The sequence below is a fragment of the Brachyhypopomus gauderio genome, chromosome 19 (genome assembly GCF_052324685.1).
Source record: "Brachyhypopomus gauderio isolate BG-103 chromosome 19, BGAUD_0.2, whole genome shotgun sequence".
In the NCBI taxonomy this organism is placed as follows: Eukaryota; Metazoa; Chordata; class Actinopteri; order Gymnotiformes; family Hypopomidae; genus Brachyhypopomus; species Brachyhypopomus gauderio.
Window position 1 is genome coordinate 602,442 of NC_135229.1, and position 7,559 is coordinate 610,000.

Below are 7,559 nucleotides of genomic sequence, written 5' to 3' on the forward strand. Positions count from 1 at the left end.
TAATTACCTAATTGAGGCTAATTGACTAGCTGAATGAGTTTGATATCGACTAAGCCCTTCTGAGTGATGTTGGAGCAGTCAATGATGTTACTTTCCTATTAAACTTTCTCCAAAATAAGTAATGCTCGCCCACCAAAAAGGCTTACATTCGTAAAGGGGGTGGGGATTAAAATAAACTAATTTATTCAAATGAATCTTGGTCACACTTTCAGATATAACTGGTGTAACTACACCTGTAGGGGGAAGCAGAGAGTAACGTTCGGTCATTTGAGCTGACGAAGTCACGTCTTGAGTGCGTTATTAGTTGAACCAGCTGTTCATGTTGGCCTATGATTTAATTTGCAACTTGAGACTGAGGTCTCACTACAGATATGGGATGTTTATTTTTAAAATGTTTTATTTCTAAAGGATTGTTTGAGTTCAGTTCAGTGTTTGACCTCCACAGTTCTCCATAATCTGTAATGTGGGCGGGGTGAAGCGTTACTCCTACTGGCCGAAAATGTTGTCAGTTACACAATAAGTAAAAAAAAATTTAATGTCTTAATTACCTTTGACCTGTGAGATCAAACCAAATAAAAGTGTAATTTCTAAAAGCAGGTTAGGGAGCAGGTATACAGCAAATGTTGGAGTGAGGTAGAAGTTTAAGGTAATCACATACTTTCTGCTAATATAACATTAAAAAGGAGTAAAGGAGGTCCAATACTGTGCAGTGCCTGTAATTCTACGTGTGATTCTTTAGCTACCGTAGCTATCTGGGCGTCGCCTGGTGTGATTGACATCTGTCAATCAGAGACTCCACTGTTTGCCACTTTCTGGTTCGTACGAAATACTGTAAAGAGAATTTGCTGCCGAGTAAACGGAACTTTTCAAATTGCGTAAAAATGTTTGTGTTCAGTAATGGATGGAAAAAAAAACCACAGTACTATAAATGATTTTTCAGTGCGTGAACCTGTTCGTGGACTGGAATACGTGCTGCAGGGGTTGTACGGGTTGTCAGGTGTCCTTGGATTGACTGTCCTAATTGGACAATCCACACATAATCTGATTTGTGAGGCAGCTATATTTTCTGATATCTCTTGGTATTTAATCCTGCCAAGATTCCCACAGGGCTCTGGAAGGGAAGTGGTGTAGCCTCATCTCAGACTACATACTTCACAGAAGGGATTACGGGCTCTTCTCCGCATGACCTGGACTCTATGCCAAAACCATCTCTGGTATTTGTTAACTCCCCTTGCTGGAGGAAGTGTAGATGCACTCCTGGTTATACAGCCAAAGACCTCCAGGTAGCGTCCAGGTGTGGAGAGAGTGGTTAATGGGAGTTTTAGATGTATGGTCACCTGTTCGACTGGTGCTTCTTGGTGGTGTGGGTACAAATTAAAATTGAGTTCTGCTCCCTGCAGGTTAATCACAACTCCAGCTCTTTGAAAGCTCAAAACTGCTTCTGTAATCAGAGAGTTGAGTAATATTATGTGTGAAGCTTTTTTAAAGTCCTTAATTCATTTATGACGGTAAAAAAAAAACTTTTGTATTCCGTTTATGTTCTCTGACCTCTGTGGTAATGGATGACTAAGAATATTTTGCCAGCATATCATATTATAGCCTAGTGAAACAAGATGACAACTTTAGAGTCTCTGGCGTATTTTAAAAGGGTAAAATGTGAATAACATTATAGACTCCCTGACCGCGTTTTAGGAAATAAAAGACCGGTCGAGAGTGGGCTGAACATCGGAGATGTGCGTAATGGACACACTGTACAGTATTCTAATGGCACTTCACTTCAAACACACCCTGTCACAAACCAGACGCCATCTGCAGCTGTTTCCATGACAATGAAGTTCAGCATACTTCAGTGTCCTCTCCACTTGCCCAGTATGGATCCAGATCTCTGATAATCAAGCCAAAGACTACAGTGACAAGGCAGAAGAAACCTTGAGAGGCCCAGGACTCCAGAGGGAACCCGTCCTCTACGGGACAGCCCAGCTTGGCACCAGGACATGCTTTATTATGCTTTTAGTCCAAGCTGCTCAGTGTAGGTGTGGGAGTCTCCACTTCTCCACTGGGATGGTGCCATCACTTCGTATGTATGTTAGATCTGTAAAAGATGATCAAACATGAACAGCCCACATACAGCAGCATTCAGCTACAGCTGGTTTATGTGTAGCAACAGAGCTAAGAGGAGCTACAGAGGCTACAGTCCTGAGGGTCCCCAACAGTCTCTGAAGATCTCTGAAGATCTCTGGGGGGTCTCCATCAACATCAAGTGTCAGGATGACAGCATCAGCATCTCAGATTGCCAGAACATTCCAACCACAGGCCCCGGACTCAGCGAAAGCTTCAATAAATAAGGGAGTCTGTAACCTGGAAATAAAAATTGGGAGTGTGTCTGAGCCTCTGGAAGGTTGTTTCACAGCTGAGGGGCTTTACAGGAGAAGACTGAACCCCCCTGGCTGTGATCGGGTTGATTGTAGGGACTAGGAGAGGGGGAGGTGGGTTCTAGTGTGTAATGAGTTCACTCAGGGACTGAGGCCAGACCATTTAGCACTTTATACGTCAACAAGAGAATTTTAAACAGCCTGTTTATGTTGCTGGTTGTTCAGTGCAGAGCTGAATGAACAGGACAAACATGGTGGAATGTTCTAGTCCTTGGTAGGACTCTGGCTGCTGTGTTCTGTAGGCATTAGAGTTCATTTAGGGACTGTTTTGAGATTAGAGTTGATGGTAACAGTTCTGAAAAGCCATCAGGATTTAGGAGGTTTGGGTTAGGGTTAGGGTTTGGGTCCTGTAGCTTCAGTCTGGCTGTTGTCCACTGGTCTCTGGTCAACACGCCGTTTCCTCCCACAGAAATGTCACTTATTGGTGTTTTTTAGCACCATTTTGTGTGATATTAACAATTTTAAAGGTTACGTTTGTGTTATATTTTCTGTACGAAGTCAAGCTGACAAACGCCTTCTTAGGGTGTCTCCTCTTCATCTTTAACTGCCTGTGCTCAAGGATCAGCAAATCTGTCCCTGACGACTCTGTGATTCTGTTTTGCTGTAAACAACCCAGTGAATCGTCTGTAGATGTAGTTTTGTGTGAGCGCATGTGTGTCATGGTCATGCTGGAGGATCTCACGTGTGCTGCGTGTTCCTGTGTGCTTATTGCAGACTGCGTGAGGTTATATTACCTATGTGGATGGTTGGCTGTGTGATTCTGCATAGCTTTCTCCAAAGGCAGTCGGTCGAAGTTTCTGTTTGTGTGCTGCGCATTTCAATTAGGATCTTTGTGTGAGTGTGTGTGTGTGTGTGAATGTGTGTGTGTATCAGCAGCTGAAAGAATATATTTCTTCTAGCAGAATGTGGTGACAGACCAGTCCAAGGCCGACGTGGGTGTCTACCGGAGAATAACGGACTGAAATATTTCCACAAAACGTTGCTCTGAGTACTGGAGTGACGGTTACTACACCTCTCCGCTAACGTGGACACAGTGGGGGAGGAATGCTACAGAAAAGAAATCATTACGCCCATAGTTTCTCTGAATTGTCTTTGTAGCTACCTCCTTCTCTCTTTCTCACTTTTGCTTTTACTCTCTCTCTCTCCCTCCCTCCCTCTCTCTCTCTCTCCCTCCCTCCCTCTCTCTCTCTCTCCCTCCCTCCCTCTCTCTCTTGTCCCCCCCACCCCACACTCCTGGTGCTCCAACTCCTACAGCGCTTACAGAACACAATAACTAGTCTTTCAGACGAGAACAATACCTTTTCTCCTCTTTCGCCTTTTCTCCTCATCCCTCCATCTCTCTCCCTGCCTCCCCCATCCTTTCATCCCTTGTTCTGTGCCCCCCGTGCCATCCTGCCCATGTGAGGGATAGAGGGATGAGGGGAGGGAGAGAGGGATGAGGAGAGAGAGAGACACAAGTCCTTCCTTTGTTCTCGAGAGATCCTGCTGAATGTCAGTGATGTCGTTGGGCGTGTGTGCTGTGTACACACATTCTCTCTCTCTCTCTCTCTCTCTCTCTCTCTCTCTCTCTCTCTCTCTCACACACACACACACACACACACACACACACACACACACACACACTGTGGCACTGTTCAGTGACCTCGGTCTTTTGGGGAGTGGTGATGTCACTCTAACAGGACTCATGGGAAGGAGTTATGAGTTATGAGTTATGAGTCTGGGAGCACATGTGCATGTATTTTGATAGCATGTTTTTAAAATTACTTTTCTACCTCATGTACCTGAGTGTGTGTGTGAGTGTGTGTGTGTGTGTGTGTCTGTCTGTCTGTCTCTCTGTCTGTGTTTGTTTGCGTGTGTGCATACACACACATAAGGGAAGAAACTTTGTGTTTATGGCTGCTTCCCGATTGGTCAGCCGTGATTGCTCAAAATGCACAGAGCTTTCTTGAAAACTCATGACAAATATCTGTGTGTGTGTGTGTGTGTGTGTATGTGTGTATGTGTGTGTGTGTGTGTGTGTGTGTGTGTGTGTGTGATCACTCAGTTGTATCTCTGTGATTTTGTCCTGCAGGTTTGTGGTTCTATGGCCTTGCTGGCTGAGTGACTGTTATACAGAAGGATGCATCGCCCTGTCTCTGACCAGAGACATGAATATTTCCTTGTTAAATGCATTTTACAAGCAGGGGCCAGTCACATGGGGGCATAAAACACTATCAAATCTAATAGTCTAGTCAAGTTCATGAAATATTATCAAGTCTACTAGTCTAGTCTAGTTCATAAAATATGATCGTTTACTAGTCTAGTCTACTTCATAAAACACTATCAAATCTACTAGTCTAGTCTAGTTCATAAAATACTATCAAGTACTAGTCTAGTGTAGTTAATGAAATATTATCAAATCTACTAGTCTAGTCTACTTCATAAAACACTATCAAATCTTTTAGTCTAGTTCATGAAATACTATCAAATCTACTAGTCTAGTCTACTCAGAATAAGCTGCAGGTGAGTGAAAGATGGGTACTGTGTGTATGTACAGTGTGTGTGTGTGTACGGTGTGTAGGTACAATGTGTAGGTACGGTGTGTGTGTGTATGGTGTGTGTGTACGGTGTGTGTGTGGGTGTGTGTATGGTGTGTATGTACGGTGTGTGTATGGTGTGTATGTACGGTGTGTGTGTGTGTGTGTGCGGTGTGTGTATGTATTGTGTGTGTATGGTGTGTGTGTGTGTATGGTGTGTGTGCAGAGCCGGAGTGACTAATCGGGAGATTCGGGAGGATTCCCGATGGGCCGGTTCATGTCAATCTCTAGTTTGGGCCGATTGGGATGGAAATATAATTTTGGGCCGGATTTGCGCATGAAACTCCCGGGCTGAAAAAGTGGCCCACTCCGGCCATGTGTGTGTGTATGCGGCAGAGGTGGGTAGAGTATTCAACAATTTTACTCAAGTAAAAGTACAGTTACTTGAACCAAATGTTACTCAAGTAAAAGTAAAAGTATGCATCCCAAAAATTTACTTGAGTAAAAGTTAAAAAGTACTTTGATTAAAAGCTACTCAAGTAGTGAGTAAATGCATGAGTACTGTCTCGTGTCAGTAAATTACATGATGGGAAATTGAATTATGGGAAACAATGACTTTTAATGATAACAAAAATAATAAATTTCTTGTTTGTTCCTAATTATTAGGCCTGTGTAACTTTAATGTGTTACACAAAGGCACTAACTGATGAGACTGTCAGCCAATACGTGTAGCTACAACTTGACGCCAACTGAATCAATTTGTAGCAAACTTAATCATCATATATTGCTAGTGTGTACACTCAGAGTGTGAACTGGTTTTTAGTATTGCACTGCATTACATTTATTAATTACATCATACAAAGGTATACCTCAGAGATATAACATATATAATTAAGAGATATAACACAAAATTATACATACAGCAAATTTATCGCAACGTGTTTCCTCAAATTTGATGTCGAGTTCTTGTAGGCTGAAATGTCCACACGTTTGGCAGACACAACTGACAGCGCATTATATAATTGTCCTTTTACACGTTTGTAATGTGAACATTGGCTGTATGTGAGGTCAGGGATGCTCGGGAGGTTCTTCTGTCACTTTCTTGCTACCGGTGGAGAAAGTTTGCGTATGTGATCACGTGACTGACCGGCTTAATTTGATTGGTCACTCGTACTCAGGTGGCGAAACGTTGGTCAGTCTCCTCACTGAAAATACGAATTATTTGCAAAACTAAAGTAACGGTAGCGGGCACAGTAGTAACGGAGTAAAAGTCGTGTTTTTCTCAGCACATATTTACTCAAGTAAAAGTCTTTCATATTAAAACTACTCTTACAAGTAAATTTTTGTCCAAAAAGCTACTTGAGTAAATGTAACGGAATAAATGTAACGCGTTCCTACCCACCTCTGGTATGCAGTGTGTGTCTGTATGGTGTGTGTGTGTGTGGGTGTGTGTGTATGGTGTGTGTGTGTCTGTGTGTGTGTGTGTGGTCTGTAGGTACAGTGTGTTTTTCTGGATTTGTGTTCTTCAATCTTCATGCTGTTTTGATCCTGAAACTATTTTATGTTTATTACATCATCACTTGTTTGTCTTCTTATTTGTTGTGAGGCTGGCGTTAGTCTGAACGTCTGAGATTACGAACAGAGGACTATAGATTAAGAATAAAGGGTCTGAGAGTTTAACCTGGGTGAAAAGGTCAAATGTTATAATCCATTACAAATGTATAAATGATGATGATTGTACCCTAACCTTGATAAATAAATAAATAAATAATGATGATTGTACCCTAACCCTATTAAATAAATAATGATTTTACCCTAAACCTAATAACTAAATGATGATGATTGCACCCTAACCCTACTAAATAAATGATGATTGTACCCTAACCCTAATTTAAATAAATAATGATTGTACCCTAACCCTAATAAATAAATGATGATTGCCCCCTAACCCTACTTAAATAAATGATGATTGTACCCTAACCTTAAATAAATAAATAATGATGACTGTACCCTAACCCTAATAAATAAAATAAATAAATGATGATTGTACCCTAACCCTAATAAATAAATAAATGATGATGATTGTACTCTAACCCTAAATGGCAGAATGATGATTGCAACAATGAACAAGGTTCCTTCCTCAGTTATATTTTCTGTCTCTCTCTCTCTCTTTCTGTCTCTCTCTCTCTCTCTCTCTCTCTCTCTCTCTCACTGTCTCTTTCTTCTTCTGGCTAGCGTCTCAATGTCTCTGAGTCCCTAGCTCAACCCTCTATTTATAGACATTCTCTGTCCCTTGTCTTTGTGTTGTCCACTACACTAGAACACATAGAGTGGGATCACCATGAAGCACAAGGAACACAGGACTCTGTGTGGAGAGCAAATATAGGCGTAGGAGAGTCTCTCTCTCTCTCCCTCTCTCTCTCTCTCTCTCACCCTCTCTTTCTCTCTCTCCCTCTCTCTCACCCTCTCTCTCTCACCCTCTCTCTCCTCTCCCTCTCTCTCTGTCTCTCCCTCTCTCTGTCTCTCTCTCTCCCTCTCTCTCTCTGTCTCACTCTCTTTCTCCCTCTCTCTCTTTGTCTATTTCCCTCTCTGTCTCGCTGTCTCTCACTGT